The 20,280-nt window shown below is 42.1% G+C and overlaps 1 protein-coding gene across 7 annotated transcripts in view; it reads right to left on the bottom strand.

The window, feature by feature from the left end:
* ACSL4 (acyl-CoA synthetase long-chain family member 4) overlaps positions 1 to 19,812 on the bottom strand; it is a 36,068-nt gene extending 16,256 nt beyond the window's left edge. For 4 of the 7 annotated variants that reach the window (XR_001874981.1, XM_017815856.1, XM_017815877.1 and 1 more), the window contains exons 1-2: positions 19,698 to 19,812; positions 1,371 to 1,418 (exon numbers count right to left, since the gene is read on the bottom strand). The gene's annotated coding sequence lies outside the window, so the exon portion shown is untranslated. Of the gene's footprint in view, positions 1 to 1,370; positions 1,419 to 10,284; positions 10,416 to 19,697 lie in introns of all 7 variants that reach the window. The other 3 variants (XM_017815884.1, XM_017815901.1, XM_017815865.1) reach the window with 2 other exon arrangements.
* Between the last annotated feature and the right edge of the window lie 468 nt (positions 19,813 to 20,280).

Here is a 20,280-nt window from a genome sequence, read left to right as displayed (position 1 = left end):
CTGTGGCCAGAGCACTGGCCTGTAACTAGCCTGCACTGGCATGTGAGAGATATAGGTTATTGTCTTCATCTGGCTGGCACACAAACATGGTCTGCAACACATCACCCACACTGCCACAGTGGGGAAATAAAAGAAGAGGGGCACTGACCAAAGGGCAGCACCTCAGTAACACTGACACTTATCCCAATCCCAGGCTGTCATGGACACAATCTGATAAACAGAATGGATGAGAAGAGGGAAACTTTCAGGGCTCCATCAAGAATTAAAAGAATGTGGGCACACCTCAAAATACACCTTTATTAATATATTTGCCACCCTCAGGTGATGAGGGAGGCTACAATTAACATTTCAGGTTAAACAAGACAACTGCTACTGATAGTGTTAGCAGAAATCTGTTAATAGGCTGTTGGGGTTTATAATAAGAATCCCAACATATGCAGTTGTGTCGTAGCCAATATCAACAGCATTTAATGTAATGTAAGATTAAGAGATCTGCAGATACTTAACATGACCACCACATTAATTTCTGTAATTACATCTACATAATAAAATTACTATTGAATGATAATATAATAAACTAAGCTAAGATAAACTAAGCTCAGACTTGTTTGGAAAAAAGTATTCTTCGGATACCTTTTTATAAAAAAAGATGAATGCTACATTCCTTTCAAAACATACATGCTTGTTCATGACTAACTTCATGTTCTAAGTTGAACTAAGCTCCAGTTCTCTAAAATGAAGGTTTATTGGTTTATATTACAAATCATTTCAGTTAATTCAGTGCTCCAAACACAGCACTTGAGCTTGTACTGCAAACAGAATCCAGCCATGGCACTGAGACACAGTATGGAAATGTCAGTGCACGCCCATGGTTAGACATAACACTAAAAAATAAACCCCATGGAGAACTCTCACTGCTCCTCACCTTCCAACAAAAAGCATATGACCAGGCACAGTGACTTGGATAAAAAGCAGAGTTGTCTGACTATTGCAAACTATTTAACATAGTGAGACAGTACCACAGCTTTTCTTTGGGCTCAGTAGGAGCTTGGGCCCAAGTTGTCCTACTGATGAAAAACTGCTGGCTAATAATCCAGAACTGGTTAATTCAGGAAGGTTGCATTTCTTTCATTTTAGAATTTCAAGTTAATTTGAAATACTTTTGGAAGTGTTTATAAAAACAGAAAACTTAGCTAATTCATACATATTTGTAATCATTTAAAACAGAGTCATGTTTCTATCCTGACAAAACTCAGCTGTAATTCTTAACAGACATCAGCTGGAAAAACTTAGTGAGTCCCAAAAAGACAACCTTGGCTTTTTCCCTTGAGCCCATGTAAAAGCTCACACACACACACAGGAGTACTTACAAGGGATCTGACTGTGCTGACTGAGGTTTTTTTCAGTGTCAATTAAATCTATAGTAAAAAAAGGAAAAAAAGAACATGTTAGAGGTTGGGAATTTTTTTGCCTTGCAGAAAGGAGGAATCTTTAGAATTTCCAAACACAACCCATACAAGAGGAGAGCAATTGCATTATTGGAAAAGATTAGGCTTCCAAACTACATTGTACAGATAGAGACCAAGCTACCAAAAAAGTAGTTTAACTTTTATGGGACACTATCCCTTCCCCCTCCACCCCCAAGTTTAAACATGTTCTGAATAAAGTTATGAACAGCAGCTTAATATAATTTAATTAAAAAAAAAAGACAAGAAAGAGACTCTTATATTCCATATGGTCCATTCTTCAGTCTCAAAGCAGAAACAACAAGACCTTTCTCATCCTTGATAGATGAGTATCAGTAGAAACATGAACTCAGGACTCCCCATGGCACACACACTGCCCAAGGGAGGCATGAGAAACATGAAGTAGATTTTGGGTGTTGAGGTAAGAGAAGAGTTTCCAGAACAAAAGCATGGTTATATGGGCAGAGAGGCCTCACTGGTCCCATGACCAGTGAATAAAAGATGGCTGTGTGTAACTGCAGAGATAAGGCTCCAAAAAGTCACAGCATAATCATTCTCTTTGACTACTGGGTGTTTACATACAGAAAGCTTTAACTGATATTTAATCTGGTTATGTTTTAATAGCTTTCCCCATAAATCTAAGATTTCAATCAATTTTACAGACTGAAGCTGAGTTAAATGTCCCTTGCAAAATTCTCTTACAAACATTTTCTCTTGAAATGTGAAATAAAAGAGAGGTGCTAGAATGTTTTTAGTGTTTCTGGCACTTGCATGTGGCTGTATAAGATTTTGATCCATTGCAGGACCATCCCAAACTCATGCTAAATAAATGTTCATCATATTTTAAATATAATGCATAACAGTCTGACATACTCAACTTGCAAAAGTACCAATTCTATTTGGTTAGAAGCCAAACTCAGCTATTCAAATTACCCCTTATGCCTTCAATATCCCATTTAAGTTTAATTAGACTTTAAGAGAAAAGATGAGACGCAATGTTCACATCAATGCACCATCAAGGATACCTTCAAGGCAACACAACTACATATTACTAAAATACAGCAGTTATGTTCTCAGTAAACTTTCCCATTCTTTACAAATGAAAGACGATTTGGCACTCATGACAAATTTCACAGTATCAAAATAGAACTACTATTTAATACTACAATATTTAGAATATGCGATATTTTCTACTGACTTACAAAGATCATTATTTCTCTTAACTGTTGGACATAACTAGCCTATTGAGGTCCTTATCTAGCTATTTTGGAAACAGCAGCTTCCAGGCTCTCGATGCAGGAAATCCATGTTCCCAGTGAGAGCGACCCGTGTGCGTCAGGGGTGACTGCAAAAAAACCCCAAACCTAACAAGAGAAGATGCAGTTTCTCTCCCAGATAGTTGGGTTTTCAGCATCTCCAAAGGATTTTCCTCAGGTGAAAAAGCTTCTAGCAATTTTGAAATTTGCTAGAGTGGTCTAGAGTTCATTTAACATTTGCAGTGACGTGTTTCAGTGTTCATACTGCAAACCTCACTGGTGAGGTAATGTTTTCCTTATGGCTGTTACAGGCTGGGTGTTTACAAAACTTCGGTAGTCCAAGCTTACTCCTGACTGCCACTGTGCTTTATGGACTGCCAGAGATAGAAGAGATGTTCTCAGTATAATCTGACTGATATCCTCAGTTAAAAGCTCCAGAGACAGAAAATATGCAACACTCTATTCCTGTCCTGTAGCCAGGGCCACAGAACAAACGAAATCAAAGCACAGGTTCTAGGACACAAGAGACACTCCTCTCTTCCTAATTTAACTGATATCTTAAAAACAACAGGATTTTTTTTTTGTTGTTTTAATATAGAAAAACAGCTTTTAAATAGTCACAAAAGCTTATGGGATTAAGTAAGAGCAGAAGTGTGCATGGGGACAGGGAGATGGTTTATTCCTCTGAAAGGAGGAAATGCCCTAATCTTCTCTGCATTTGACTGCTCAGACAGAACAGAATCAACTTAACATTTGCACGCACTACTAGAATTTCTAAGTGTAACTCAAAACCTAAAGAAGTACCTGTGGCTAGAAATTTTATCCTATGCAGTTTAATAAGGCAGCAAATTATTATCTTCACTAGGAAAGGCTTTAATTAGCCCAAGCCTAAAACACTGTAAAGGTTAAATATTGAAAGTATATGAACAACAGTGCTTATTGTCCTTCTGCTGGTGTTAAAAATCTTGCCAGGGATCCAATTTACTATGTAACAGCATGATTAGAAGAAAACACAACTTCTTTTTCTGTCTACTTCCAACGCTGTGTTAGGGAAGTCATCTAGTAACAAAGATGACATTAGACAGGAAAAGGGCAGTGTTCTAGCTTGTGAAGAAAACTGGAATCTGCAAAGCAGGTTGTTTTCAGTTTAAAAACAACACTGGAGGAAGTCTGGTTCCTTTGCAACTGAGCTCTTGCCAACTTCAAATGGAGACACAATTCTGACTTTAGCATAAATACTCACGGTTGACTCCATTCAGGAAGTTCTGAAATCTTCCAAAACAATCCCATACGAATAAGTAACAACTGTTTCTGGAACTTCTCTAGCATTTGGGCAGATCTAAACATTTTGGTAACCACAGCAAGCATGCAGAATTCGTAAGTGGAAAAGTGGTTTTACACAGCAAAAAAAAAATTTGAGTTGACCTGAACAAGTACATGAGTTATTAGTTAGTCAGTTTTTGGAAGGGAACTCCATCAGCATCTAGTCATCCTGAACTTGTTCCAGTACTAGGACTGAAAGAGGCTGGGGTTTCAAAAAGAAATTTCAGAAAGACTGAGAAATACCACATTGCCAGGAAGATGCAGCACACTTAAGCACAATAAACAAATGAGCGCATACTGTGAGGCTCTCCACAAGTTTTGATTTTCCAGATCTATACCTGGCTCACACAAGAATGATAGAACATTTCTACAGCTTAGAAGACTGTGATGAAATAGCAATAAGATAAGTATCTTGTGGCTAATTACAATGCAATTCGGGTTAGAAAGACTGAAAGAAAAAAACCTAAAGGAAATGATTCAGTTTTTACATCACGTCGGTGTTTTTATGAAAACAAACTCCACCAATATTAGTGCAAGTTACTCATGGTAGAAAAAAGGTTCATGAGTCCAATTTTCCTTACTTTCTCACGAGCAGATTTCTACGTATTTTCCTCTTGCACATTTGGTACATCACAAAGGCCAGTGAAAACTCCAGAGATAACCTGACCAACTTTCAGAAGTACTTCTGTGCTCTGGCACTACAATAGTAGCTCAAAGCCTGAGAGTTGAGAGCTCTCACTGTGTTTGTACAGTGTAAATACCAGTACCAGTGGCCCAAAATCAGGGAGAGGGGAAGCTCAGTTATAGTGGATTCTGATGAAAGTCGATGCTCCCTGTTTAAATATATACATTCTATTTGAAATAGCAAAACCACAAGTATATTAGGAAATTATGTTTCTCTTACTGCTGTTTAAAAAGTAGTTAATACAATGTTTTACTTAGCTACTAATAAAGATCAAATTTATTTTTGGTTTCAAGAAAAATATTATTGTTGTCCCTTATATTCACTGATTCCATTTACTGCTTCAGAACACATGCACTTCACATCAATCAGAAAAAAAAAAAAATTATTTGTAAGTGTCAAACATCTATTGCTGCAGTAAGTACTGTAATGGAAGCCAACCCAGCCACACTGACCCAGTATTTCTCAATTATCCAACAGCCCGGTGTGAAACTCTCTCTTAATTTGTAACACTAGGGCAAGCAAGTATTGGGTGAAAGGGTAAGAGCTGTTTGCATGCCCCAAAGGCAGAAAAGGCTAAAGGCCAAGGCAAGATTCCACAACTGAAAACAGTCCATTGAGACTATCTGAATTGGGAAAGTCCTTCCTGTAGACTCACCTGGTAGTTTTGCCTCATTAAATTCTGTCCAGACCCTGCCCTGTATGTCCCTGAGCTCCCTCCCTGCGGCGCTGCCTCGCACAGGCCGGGCCCGACTGCGCCGTGCTCTGGGCCCTGGGCACACGGGGAGTCAAGTCATAGAACCACAGAACCGTGGAACGATCAGCGGTTGGAATGGCCTTTAAAGATCATCCAGTCCCACCCCCCTGCCAAGGGCAGAGACATCTCCTACTAGACCACGTTGCTCAAGGCCTTATCCAGCCTGGCCTTGAACACTGCCAGGGTTGGGGCATCCACAACTTCTCTGGACCACCTGTGCCAGTGTCTCACCACCCTCACAGTGAAAAATCTCTTCCTAACATCTAACCTAAATTTCCCCTTTCAGTTTGTACCCATTTGCCCTTGTCCTGTTACCACAGTTCCTGATGAAGAGTCCCTCTCTGGCTTTCCTGTAGGCGCTTTCAGATCCTGGAAGCTGCTGTGAGGTCTCCACACAACCTTCTCCTCTCCAGGCTGAACAGCCCCACATTTCTCAGCCTGTCTCCATAGAGGAGGTGCTCCAGTCCCCTTATCAACTTTGTGGCCTTCTCTAGACTTCCTCCAACAGTGCCATGTCCCTCTTATGTTGAAGACACCAGAACTATATGCAGCACTCCAGGTGGGGTCTCACAAGAGTGGAGTAGAGGGAAAGAACCACCAGGAACATATGCACTGACAAGAGATTGTTTAAGAATTAGGGTGCTCATCTCCCCTCTAACACTTATAATAATCATTTTGACAATCGACAATGTAAGGAAATTAGGACATCAGGTGTTTTTTGTTTTGCAAGTGAAGATGAAGGAAATAGTCTCCCTGGGTAAAAGTTTTTAAAAATTTATCCAGGACAATATATTTATACTTATGCCAGGTGGATACAGCTGCTTCACTGATTCCTTGAGTTCATGCATTCAAGTTCAGACTCTGATCAAGTCACAGTATTAGGGTTGGACAACTATTAATACTATTTTACCCAACAAGCCAAAAGGCTCATTAATGACATTACCCAAGGTGCACAGATTAAATATTAACACTTATTTCCTGGCTCTGAATCTGGAATGTTACCAAACATCTGTGCAGCACAACGTAGGAGGAATTCTATGTACCCTCGTGATGACGCATTAGCAAGACTTAAAATTAAAATGGCATTTTCCAAGATAAAACAAAATAGTAACAGGAATCTCTTACTACATAAGAACAAAAGTTAGGAAAAATTAAACACCGAACCCTTCTTTTTTAAATAGGATTTAGCCAATAGATTTATCTGACCAAATCTTAGAAACACGAACACAACCACCAGTCATCAAAAGCCACTTCCTTTCTTTATAAATTTCCTGAAGTCTTGCAGCATTGCTCTGTATTAACCTTTCTGTGAAAGGAGTGATTCAAACAGTCAAATGTTAAAGTGCATGAGCTCAAGTACAGTCTGGCAGGGAAGCAGGCAGTGTAATGACAGGGATCATCCTAATCCTCCACTGAGAGTCCTGAGCAAATCCGTGTTCTGCAGGCACAGAAGGAGCCACAGCAGCTTCTCCTTTCACTGCAGTTCCCCGGTTATGAACTTCTCTTTAGATGTCTTCTCAAGAGTGGCTGTTGTGCAATGTAACAGGCTGAAGCTCTAAACAACATTCCATATTCCTTCAGAGAACCTGACTGGCTCCTCAGCTTTCAGCTTTTGACAAGAAATTCTGCCACCAATTTTACATTTACCTTTATTGCTTTTGCAAAACTCCATCATATCTCAGCCTTGTCATTAGGTTGCTTTGTTCTCAGACATGGGTCGTAATTTAGGTAGTGAAATTATTTACATACTTAAAAAGGGAAGGGGGAGAGTAAATGTTCCTCCTCATGTACTGCATTAGCAGACTTCTGCCTACTAAAAGTGTTCTGGGGGCTGGGAGAGATTTTTCTAAGGTTTTTATGAGTTTTTCAAAATTCTGTGGGGACAGTCAACAAGAGGAACGCCAGAGATGGGAAATACACTTTCTCTTTTCTCTTAGAAGCTCACACTCAAATGCAAATTCCACCCCCCCTTTTTTTTTGTGACTAAGCAAAAAAAAAAAAAAAAAAATAGAAAATTAGGCTCTCTTATTTGCAATTTGCAGAAATTCTCTCCTTGCAGATGTTCTGATATACAGATGATCAGCTGTGCACTTCAAAAACACAAGTTTAAGAAAACTGCCCCCACCCATGGTCATTTGAGATGGCGGCCCCTGAGATTTCAAGCATTAGTCATCTCTATTTTTCATTTTCATTGTGCAATACAAATGCTCTGAGGGTCAATAAACATGAGGAGCGTGGGGAGCAGGCAGAGTTTAATCCTTTGCACAATCACAGTATCTTCCAGTGAAAGAGTGATGATGTTTTTTGTATCTTTAAGGAACTGAATTTTACTGTAGTCTTAATGCAAAACTTTAGCACAGTCTATTGTTTGGTTCATGTTGAACCTACCCCATCACTTCTTAGCCAAACATAGCTAGATTCATCTCTAGATATCTATCCTCTCTGGATCCACATGTGGAATTCCCCAGCAGTAACTTATCTAAGACAGGAATTTGTACTGCAACTTTCTGCTGACTTGACTTTTAACTTTTTGTCAGTGAACTTGCTTTCTGATACTTTCATGTGCTTTATGATAGTCTGAGATATCTTTAGGGTATGTTACTTGGCATTTTCTACCACAGAAGGCTATTTAGTACTATCTCACTATTTAGTACATCATAACAGCTCTTTGATTTTATCTGCACTTCAAAGAAGTGAGGTGACCAAACAAATGTTACATTTTCTCCTGTAAGGCAAAGTGCACATTTAAATTTTTAGATTTCACAGCTCTAAAAACTATTTTGTTCAAAAGTAGTCTGAACACAAACATTCATACTAAGCAGAGCAAGGTAGAAACTAGCACAATTCTTCAAGAAGTTTAAAAAAAAATAGAGGAAAAAATCTACCTCTGAGGCAGTTTTAACCAGCGAGGTTTTGAACTTTACCACCCCCCAATACCCAGGAAGGCACATTTATTGCACTTCTTATTTATAGACACAAAAGTGTTTGTCTAAGGTGTACATTTTCAGGGGCAGAACCATTTGATGTTTAGTCCAAAACATCCAAGTAGCTTTTGCAAAGCAGCAGAGGACAAAGTTGTCCAGGCCCAGGTGCTCCAAGCCTGAGCTGGAAGCTGGCTCTGGCCAAGGAGCTGCATAGCCACATCATCATGATCATGCCTGTGCACGTGTCCTACCCCTCAGTGGGCACTAGCACAGCCACAGAGCTTCCTGAAAGGGATTTGTTCAAATCTCCATGGTCTGAAACATAAAAACTGAGGGGGCCCGATGGCATGACATATTTAGATAACTAGATGAGTAAAGCTGGAATCACAGTAGCAACTGTAGAAGAACGAACTGTTCCTGCAACACTAGACTAAACAGACAGTAAAGTGGTCTCAGCCCTAAATTTTGAAGGAAGCCTGAAGAGGAAGCTGACGCTGTTGACCATTCTTTCAACTTATTTTTAGGAACTTTTTGTTCTGAAAAAAGGGACAGAAAAATCTTTAGTATGACACTGTATCACAACAATCCATGGTTAGTAATAAAGAAAATAATAATTTAGTTTATTAATAAATGCAGTGATACTCAAAAAGCTAACTTTGTCAGAAAATGTTTTTAATTCAACTTAAAAATATGCACTTCAAGTCTGTCAATATTTGGACTGATCATTACAGTGATGGGAGGACAACGTTCCTATTGGAAGGTTTGAGTAAGGGCTATCTAAGTGCCCACTCCCTAGTTATTGTCAATCTTACTACTCGCTAGAACACAAACATGTCACTTTGCCTTGAACACAACTGCAATTCAAATGTTTCTAGGTAAGTAGGTCGGCAAACTCATGAAAAATCTAGAAAAGAAAAACATTAAATAGTGAAAATTCTACACACTCTTAAGTTACAAACATATCTAAACAGACCACTCAACCCAAACTTTCCCTGGCTTGGTAATAAGAGCTTTGTCAGCTGTTGGTTGTTGGTGTCATTTGTATAAATGCAAAACACTACCTGCTCCTTGCAAACATGGAACAGGCTGTTCAGGTGCTCTACTTTAGGTCATGGGATACCACTAGAAACTCGTAACCATTTTCAGTTTTCACCTAAACTCTATGTTCTGAGTGCCTTCAGGTGCTTGAATGATGTAACACACTGCCAAACACTGTGCCTGACAAAAAGTTTTGAAGTGTACTCTAGGTTAAAGCTGCTTTAAAGCCTCAAGTTTAAAGCTTCTGCAACCCAGTATTCAAAGCTTAACGTTCTGAAAGATAAATCTACTTAATGCTATGCACATTACAAAAATATTTCTCATTTTCAGCTAAATAAGGAAAGTTATAAACTTTCTAAGAGGTAATATGTAACAACTTTATTAAACTAACTGTTCTGTCTGAGGAACACCAATGAATCACCTTAGAGAAACAGAAATCTTATCTACTATGACCTTTCAGGGAATAGAACATCCTCTCCTTTACCTTGCCAGTGTTTGGGCACAGACCATGAATCACAAAGGTAGGGAAACAGCTGGTGTGGTAACGTGATCTGGACAGAGGCTTACACTTACTTCTGACCATTCTGTGTATGTGATTATCATTCATCAGACTGTCTTTGAACATTCAAATAACCTGCACTCAGCTCAAGGACAGAACGAGTTTTTATCTTCAGTTTTGTCAGACAAACTCCCAGGCTGTTTATCACACACTCTCCTCCTCAGCTGAGTCCATGGAGCCATAATGGTCACTGCATAGGTGCTTCAAGACAGGCAAGAACAACAGACCAGCCAGATGGAGGAGTGACAATGCCAGAACGGCAAAAAGTAGAACACTCACACAAACAGGATGCTCTCCATAGTCTTCTAAGGCATAAACTTGCTCCGATCCCTGTTCCAGCTCCATGTTCTCAGTCTGCTTTTTATTTAAACACAGCAAGCTTAGTTTCACTTTCCAGTTGTTCCTCTTCCCTGTGGTGATACATTTCATAATGAAAGCACTTTTGACCAAGTTCAAACAGTGGAGCTCATAAAAATACAAAAGCATTTCCATGCTTATGAAATAAACAGATTATCCATTTTCATAATGAAAATTAAACACATCTATCAAACAAAGGTACAAAAGCAAGGCTATCAAGTTCAGTATTAAATTACCCAGTGCAAATACACAGTATGAATCAACAATACATACAGCTCTCTTCATGGAAAGTAATATGCAAAATGACAAACTAATGGGCTACTACAGGCAGACAGAAACTTCTCCATCCTTCCTACTTCTACATCTGGTGCAAAAAGATAACATACCTCACAAACTAGGATCTCTTCTTTCTCTTTCATTTTTCCTTTCTATTGCTGTATCACTTTGCTGTTATTGGATATTACCACTAGCTGCAGAATTACTGTCTCAACTCTTCTACATAACATTCAAAGCTACAGAAAATACTGTTATAAAACTACACTTTACCTATACAGTATTGCAATTCTTTAAGTATATGAGTTTTCATTGTGAAAGAAGACCAAAACAAAAACTACCATACTAGGAACAGAAAAGAGGCTAGAGAAGTTAGTACTTGAAGCAATTTTTAAGATGCAACACAACTTCAGCAAATTTGTTGAATTGACACAAATGTGACCTCAGTGTAACACTCCAAAAGAGAAGTGAATACAGTGCAAGAAGCCCTCTGGTTCTCTGTCTGAGTCAAGTTTAGGTTCATGGCAGCTAACTCAGTCCAGATCTGGACTGTGGTGATCCCAGCTGGACTTCTGGGCTGTTCCTCTGGGCTGCAGATTTTGCAGGCAGCCAGTTATACATAACCTTTGAGTTGCACGGGCTGTGTGACAGAGCTCCACACAGGTGGCACAGCGAGGATGGCAGCATCACCTTGGTTTAGTTTTGCTGACACAGAATTATTTGCACTGTAGCTTTGTAAGAACTTTAACCAAGCCTTAAATTAGAGCTACACGCAGAAAATGAGCTAATAATGAACAAAGTAGCCTCCAGCAATTTGTTGCTGCTCCAGCCTTTACAAGCTTAGTGTGTCCACAGAAGTGCATTAGGGAAAAAAGGCAACCAGAAGCTATAGCGTGAAAACTAGCCCACTTTTATCTTTATTGAAAGAAAAAAAGCCAAAAAACTAAACACCAAAAAACACTCAAATAAAAACCCACCACCCACTCCTCCATTCCCAACCATTTATTAAAATTTTACTGCGGATTCATTTTATACATTCCCAAACACTTTAATAGGCATAATTTATTATTTGTGGGAGGTCAGGAGTTAGTAATCTTCCTAATCCAAAGTGGCTCTATGGTACAGGAAAAAAGCAGCTGGTTGCCAAGTTGTCATCTTAAGCTATCAAACAAATGCCCTCATTCATAAATTTTTGGGGTTTTGCTGTGAGCCAACACTCAGCAGCTTCCAGCTCCTCAACCTTAACCAGAATATTTGAAGTAGTGCCATTCCACAGGCTGCTCAACTCCTCTAGCTTCCAAGGCAAAACATTTAATAAGAATGACTCACTGTGTATTCTACTTATCAAGTCCTTTAGGTAAACTGAACTTAAAAGAATCTCTTCAAAAACTATTGCGTGTGTGACTACTGGAGAGGAAACAACAAAGCACCCACTGGATTGCTTGGGTAAGGTGAAGTGTTCCAGTAAATCTGACCAGTTCCATCAATTTGCTTTGATTTTTTTTTTTCCAGCAAGATACTTTCATCCTCTTACCTGGAAGGACAATACAAGCTCCATGTAGTCTTACCCAGCTCCCTTCAGCCCAACACACCCAACAGGACACTGATATCAGCACTCATTTAAATATGCAAAGACTCATTCTGCCCTGTGTGCCACCTGCCCCAAACATGAGCAATAAAACCCTGAGAAATTAGATCAAACACTTTGCAGCACCTGCCTAACGGGACAGTGAGTGTGCTTCCTATGTCCCCTTGTGTGAGGACCTGACACCACTCGTTATTTGCAGTCTAATGTTTCTCTAAACACATCTTAGGGTGCTTTTTGGTTTAAGTTGTACAGGTGGCTCCTAGAGCACAGAAACACACATAATAAGTAAGTTACTGTTTTGTAAATTTTGAAATCTTTAATCAGCCTTGTAGGCAGATAAGCAATCACTGCATGAAGCAAAAATTTATTTATTTTGAGAAAGTTCTTGTTTTAGCAAACACTGTGGTATCTGAAGCTTGCTATTGAGCTGAGTAAGCTGCATGTAGAATGAGCAACTTGGCTGCTCAGTCTCCAGAAACACAGCACAACTTTAGGTTTGTCTTAAAAGACCACTGAATTTCAGGCTCATCAGTACATCTTATCCTAAACCAAGAAGTACAGCTCTTATGTTACAGCAGAGCACCCAATACAAAAAATGCAAGGACAGAAATCAACAGGTGTGTCCAGTGGATGCTGTGGAGAGCAGAGATGATGGAATGAAGGAACATCAGGCTCTCTCCAATGCCTACAGCAGGCTTGTGGTGGGATCTGCCTGCACAGTGTCAGCCCCTCCAAAGCCTTTGGGTTCCACAGCAAGACATGGCCATGCTGGAAAATATTCACAGGAAAACCTATCAGATATATCGGCATGGCAACGTTTCTCTCTGTAAAAGCCTTTGTGCAACTGAGGGATAGGAAGAAAAATTCACTTGCAGTAGCAGACAGTTAAAGCAAACCTAACACAAGTGTTAAAGCTGTTCTTACTGTGCTGCAGAAAGATTCTCTGGCAGCTGTGAAAGAGGTGCCTCAGGGCACACGTGTGCTCTGCAGAAATCATTTATTTGCTTTATATTTCTTTTCCAAATAACTGAACTGGGAAATACAAACATGCTGATAACTACCAACATGGAACAGAATCTTTCTTTGTGGTATCCCATACTTAACATTATAATTTATTCAGTTCCTCTATTTTTCTTGATCTGTGAGTGAGATTTGTGCAAACAAGGCCCTTAAAAGGGCCTAAGGGTCACTTACAGTTATACAGCTATTTTAAGTGCTGCCCTCCATCTCTGACAGTGAGCAGTGTAGGTGATGTACAAGGGGTGCATCAGTTACAGCAATGCCAAAGGCCTGGTGGGCAGAGGCTGAAAATACAACTGTTTGGGGATGGAAGGAAATACATGGTGAAATAAGCAGCAGCGCGTGGATGCTTGACATTTGTTTTCAGTTGTGTCATTTAAAGGTCAAAATTTCATCAAAGAAATGAAGGTGTTTAAGCTCTCAGTCTCCAGTAACACAATCCCTGTGATGTCAAACCCCACACGGCTGCTTAGTGGGCACTACTGACACTGCCAGAGCCCAGCCTGGCACCCATGGCACTCTCCTGAGGCCTGTGTTTTCCATGAAAGAACAGCACTCAGTAGGAATCTCAGCTAAAGGCACCATTACCACTCAAGTCACTTCTCCAAAGTTACACAGCAAACACACAAACAAGCAGCATCATAAACCAGATACCAAACTGCTGACACGGAGTCAGTGCACGTACAGAGGAAAACCTCAGTGAAGGTGCGGCGCAGGATGCACATCTTGGGGCCTGCAATGTGCAGAACAGCGGCTCAGGAAACAAAACAACCATCCTTTCATGTCCCTTCGGTCTACTGCTGTGTCTCCGAGAATGTATTCAGTGTAATTTAAATTTAAAATGCTACACAGTTCAGTGAAGCACATTGCTAAGTGAAACAAGGATCAGAGTACGCTGTACTAATACTACTTTCACCTTAAAATGGGTTGCACTGTATTGTAAAATAGCTTAAAAAGAAACAAACAAAAACCAGGTCTGCTCTACAGACCTAATAAGTACTTTTGCAAAACATAACCATTAGCTAGATGTTAAGAAAACTTTTACATGTTGACCATGCTTATACTACAGCAAAAGTACAATGGGTAGGCTAAATGTGTCATTAACAGATGACTTTAAAAATATTTACTTATAATAAGTTTAAATAACTTTTTAGAAAGAAATTGTACACAAGCATTTCTGTCACTGTCTTGGTATTGCTCACTTACAATCTTATTTTCTCTAGTAAGGAGAGTTCAAACAGAACACTACTTCAGTGTTATTCAAATGATAATTTAAACATCTCTTTAATTAGTATAAGTTGAGAGAGAACAAGTACTGGGATGTAATGTGCTATTTTAAGCCTGTCCTTGCCATGTCAACTTGTTTCTAATTTCACAGGCTTTCAAGCATACCTAGTTTTTTTAAAAATCGATATAAACATTATTATTCTAAGTACCATTATACACCTATGCTATAGAACATTCCTGATTATCAGTGCTTGGAAATATGGGCATTAGAAGTGATCAGCAAAAATCAGGAGATGAGCTGCAGCATCATCACACAGTTTAAAGTAAAACAGATGTACATACAGGTATTCTGCTCTGGGTTTTGACACTTAACAGCTGCCATTGCCAGACCAATGAATTTATAAATAAGAACTTTAAAAGAAATATAAATCTAATGCCTAATAGGCAAGTTGCAAGGATGCTTTTAAAAAAAGATGCTCTACTGATGAAACAGTAACACACTCTAGGAAATCAACAGTCACAGCAATGTACATTGAAGGAAGTCCTAGTTCATTAGTTTTGTCCTCACTGAACAACAGTGGTATTCAAGTATAACAGATTTAAGAGTCTCGGATTTAAAGTGATAACTCAGGATCTACCTGGGATCACTTTAAATCCGAGACTCTTAAATCTGTGATAATTAGTGGATCACTTTATCTCTACCTTGGAGATAAAGATATTTCACCTTGAAGCCCAGCAAACTCCCAGATGTACAATATCCAGTGATTTGGTATTAACTGTACTATAAAACCCATGCAAAAATTTAAATAACTAAATAAATAAAATTTAATATCTAGGATTCCTTAAAACCACTTTACTGAGGTGAAAAGTACTCTTTGATTTCAGTGGCAAGTCCATGTGCTTAGTTCTATCTGAAGCAAAGAAAGAGGGAAACAATTCCTCACATCCTTCACATTACACAGCTGTTAATCCAAAAGCAAAGCAAATAAAATGCACATCGACTTTTTGAAGCAGCAGCTCCAACCTCACTTCCATCCTAAGCAACTCACATACACAAGCTTTAAAAATCATCCATTATACAAACTGACAATCTGGCAACATGTTGGCTGAAGGAAAACACTTCCCACCCCTCCCAGTCCAATGCCCACAATCACCTTTCCTTGCTTGTTCTTCCCCTCCACTTCCCCAGATTGCCTGTACTATTTATTTCCTTACTGAAAAATGGCTCAATGTGCCTCTGAGTTTTCTGCTATATTTGGGATATAACTAACTGCTATATTTGAGATACAAATAACTCTCCAGCCAATTTTACCAACACGCCTCACACCCACACTGAACACACCTCATATCGAACCTCTGCAGAAACACAGAAACTTAAGGGGTTGGAACGGACCCTACAGATTATCTCATCCCAACGCCCCTGCCATGGGCAGGGACACCTTCCACTAGACCAGGCTGGCTCAAGGCCTCATCCAACCTGGCTTTGAACACTGCCGGGGCATGGGGCATCCACAACCTCCCTGGGCAACCAGTTCCAGCGTCTCACCTCACTCACAGTAAGAAGATGAAGTTGAAGCCAGCCCTCAGCTCAGTCCTTACTCAGACGCTACTCTGGGCCGTGGCCACACAGGTCAGCAGCAGCACAGTAACCCCAACAGCAGACAGGCTTCCTATCTAGGGCAACAACAACAGCACGAGGAATTTCCACCCCCACCATTCATTCCTAACCTCTGTATCACGCACCTGGTCAGGTAAATAGTGTTATTCACATCTGGCACATGACCAAAGCTGTATCTTGATTACGAGTGTACTTTATATGAAGTATCAGGTATTAGGAACTGATAGCCCTGAGAAGAAGCAGGGCTGGGAAAGCAGACCTGCTGTAGTTTAATTTCTGTCCAACTGTTTCTGCTGAGCTCAATGCAGGTCCCACTAGGACCTTCTGCAGAGAAGGAAAGTGAAGCCACAGCTCCCAGGCAATTCTGGCCACTGGCCAAGTCTTTTTCCATACAGCGTCTTTTAGTTTGTGTCCATGTAAAACAAGCAAAAACAACTCGCAGCTCCAGCATATCCAGGATTAAGGCAAGGTCCTCCCATCCACCACTCAGACCACAAAGAACAGTCTAAGAAAGGGCCCTGGTTCTGTCAGGCTCCATGGCCACCACAGATCATGACAGAAACCTGTCACACCAGTCCCAGCATCTGTTTTACTTTCAGTGTAGAATAAGTTACTCTGGGTGAGTGTCCACAGAAGGAATAACCAGTGCTGTGTTCAGCTTTCCTTTGTATGTGCCTGTCTGCAGAGTTCAACATTTTGAGGAAACACGCAGTTTCTAGGACTGTCAGCAGATTACGGGCACTCCTAATTCCCCTCCCACCCCCAACCAAAAAAACAAGGAAACAAAAGCAACAGCAAAGTACTAATAATTCCTATCCACTGTAAAGCATAGCTCTACCAGCAGAGGAGAAATAGTTTCTTAAGCTTTTCCTTCCATACAGCTAGTCTATTCCAAATGGCAACGTGAAGGAGAGCAACCCCAGTTACAGGGAGGACAAGAGGCAACTTTGGAAAAAAGATGAACCAAAGCAGTCACTTTACAGCTGCTCTATAACTCAGGAAAATTAAACAGTGTGGCCAGCTTTTGAGATATGCCTTCCACAAAAAAGGTGGAAGACATTGCACCATCTAAATAGCATTCCAAACTACGAACAGACGGAACAAAACTGTAAATTTTGTTTCTCAGGAAATTGCTTTCCTCCTTCCATGCAACTTCCTTCTCTCCTGAGAAAACAAATGTCCTGAAGCACAGTGACCACATGCTTAGTGGAGTACACAATGAAGATTTCCCTTAATGATTAACTCCAACTGTTTTTTAGCTTAAGCAATGCGTTATTCAGAAGAGTTTTGTTATAAACAAGCCCTCATTCATTTGTCAAGTTAACTACCTAACTCTATTTATCATTAACTTCAATAGATTTTGCATGTTTACTTGGCTCAGGCTACTGTTTGGTATTTAATTTTAATATTAACTTCATTTAAAAGAGGCGGTATCTATTTTACTAGATATATATCTTAACAGATATCTTGGCATATACCTGTATGCAATGCCTTGCTGTAGTGATTGGCTCCAGAGTGGTTTCTCTAGTGTTATAAAAGGGCTGAAGCATAACCCTTACTCCAGGAGAAGGTGTCATCTGTTGAAACTCTAATTATGCTGCAAATTTATAGCTGCTGCTGTTGGATTAGTCAATCAGCAGACTTGCAGTGTATGTTCCAGAGAGCATTAAAGGTCATACATGAGTAAATTTTGCATGAGATGCAAACACCCAAATAGTGAAGACCTCATGAAACCCTCACCACAGGAGGGTTCCTGGGGGCACATCGTCTGTTTTAAGTTCATACAGTTCTGTAGTTTAAGACAACAATGAAGGGGAACTGATAAATACAAAGAAATGAAAACTATGTTAAAAATGCATTAAATATTTTCCAAAATAACTTTTATGTGGAAATATTTAAGGCTTCTGTAGAACTGTGTTGAAATACAAACTTTGTATGCATGCACAAAAAGCAGAAGAAAAAAAAGCACGAAACCAAACTTTGCTAACTGTCTCTTATTTGGGAGAAAAAATTGGTTTGGAGATTTATTTGTTTAAAACTTAAGATTTTCACATCTTCAGAAAAAAAAAAGAACGATGGCTTTAATTGTTGCAGTTAGTCTGAGATGCCAAATCATAAAGATCAAACAGTAGAATCTAAAGGAAAAAAAAAATCATGTTTCTATGGCCTCTCTGTAGCTTTATTTGCTAATTTTTGCCCTTGAAATTGGCAAGACCACAACTGCAAGTTTGTCTACAACAGTAAATGACAAAGCATGTCATATTCTTATTTTTATGCTGCAACAGTCCAAGATGAGAAGAGCAAACAAGTAAGGACAGACATTATCCTTACCCTGACAATCCTCTTTCACCACCCTCAGGGACTACAGCTCTCCATTTACTTTATATAAAACAATCCTTAGCTGACACCAAATTTCTCTGTAACCTCCATCTATATTTACTGAGCATCCTCACTGAACTATTTTGTACTATAACTCTTTTTCTCCTAGCATAATTTAATTTTTCATATTTAATTTTTGTTTTCCCAAAAGTTATAAGCTATATGCTATACTATATGCTAAAATTATTACTGGGCAAACAGCAGCACTAGATCAGCAGAGGTCTGTGCAGCCGAGGCAGGGGTGTTGGGCAATGCACATGCACTCGTTTCCCAAATTATCTTCAAAAATGCACAGAGCGGATGTTGTAGAACACCAAAAAGCAAAATTTATCACAGAGGAACAGGACAGCAAAAATATTCATCCCGTTTCTTGCTCTCCTTTAACAGGTGCTCCTGTGACGTGGCCGAAAAGCATGCGCTGAGCGGTGCAATCACCTCTCCTGATCAGCATCAGCCCATCTCCCGAGCCCAGCTCCTCCTCTGCATCCCGGCGGGGGCGGGGGGCTCGGGGAGGGCGAGAGCCCCGCCGGGGCACCGGGCAGGGCCCCGGGAAGGCCTCGGCAGCGCCCGGGGACGCGGCTCCCGCCCGGCGCCGAGGGACGGAGGGACGGGAGCGGCGGCAGCTGGTCCGTCCGACGGCGGGAGCGACCGCGCTCGGCCCCGCGGGCTGAGGAGGGGATGGAGAACTGAGGGAGGCGCCGGAGCTGCAGGGGAGCCCCGAGCGGAGCCCCGGCCCGGTGCTGCGCTGGCACGGGCAGCGGCGCTCCCGCCCGGGTTCAGCCGGGGCCGCCGGCCCGACCCCCGCTCGGCACCTCCAGGCGGCCTTTTGGGGCCAGCACCTGCTCCGGGCAGCGGCCGGGGCCGCTGCTGCCCGCCCGGTCCGGGGCGCCGAGCCCCGGCACATCCTCCCGGCCCGGCCCCCGGGAGCCGCGGCCGCAGGGAGGGACCTGACCCCGGGTAACCCCCGCTCCCTCCCGGCTGACCCGGCCGCCCCGGCCCCTCTGGGAGCCCCCGCGGGCCCACCTGGCCCGGGGGCAGCGCCAGCCCCGCATCCCCTTCCCCGTGCTCGGGGAGACCCTCCCGTCCCTCGCCCGTCCTTATGCGCGAAGCGACCCTCCCGCCCCTCGCCGCGCCCAGATGCTGCCGAGGGGCAGAGCGAGGGCACCGCACCGGAGCTGCTCTGCCCCGGCCCGGCCCAGCCCGTTCCTTCCCCGGCCATCCCACACTCACCGCTGCCGGCGGAGATCGCGACGGTACCGGTGGCGGTACCGGCTGCTAAAATGGCTGAGGGCGCGGGGGAGGAGCGAGCCCCGCTCGCCGCCGCCAGTGCCGCCCAATCCACCCGCCGCCGCCGTGACGCGCGGGGAAGGGGCGGGGGCGGCCGGGCCGGGCCCTGCGGGGCGGGGGTCGCGGGGCCCTGGTCCTGGTCGGTGCTCCGGAGATGTCCCGGGGTGTCTCGGGGTGTCCCCGGTTCGCAGGCGGGTGGAAGGGGTGTCACGGACACCAGGCCGCGGGCCCCTGACCCGCTGCGGGGCCTGTTGGTGTGGTGTAAAGCTCCCAGGAGCCGAGGGGCTCTCGGGCCTACGGGCACGTGGCAGAACAAACCCCCGCCCGAGCCCCGGGCACAGCCCCTGCGCTCCCGAGCGGGCTCCGGCTGCGAGCAGCAAGGCCCCCGGTCCGGATCTTTCAGGCTGGAACAGACAGCTCAGAGGCTTATATCCCAGTTTTGTCTCCTGACAAACTGGAGACCACCAGAGCTGAGGCAGACGCCCCCTTGGTCTTTGTTCAGAACACGAGAAATGGGTTTAAGCGG

The sequence above is a fragment of the Lepidothrix coronata genome, unplaced genomic scaffold (assembly GCF_001604755.1).
Source record: "Lepidothrix coronata isolate B3197 unplaced genomic scaffold, Lepidothrix_coronata-1.0 Scaffold2, whole genome shotgun sequence".
Taxonomy (NCBI): domain Eukaryota; kingdom Metazoa; phylum Chordata; class Aves; order Passeriformes; family Pipridae; genus Lepidothrix; species Lepidothrix coronata.
The sequence above is the reverse complement of the archived record's forward strand: the minus strand, read 5'-3'. Positions and strand labels throughout refer to the sequence as shown.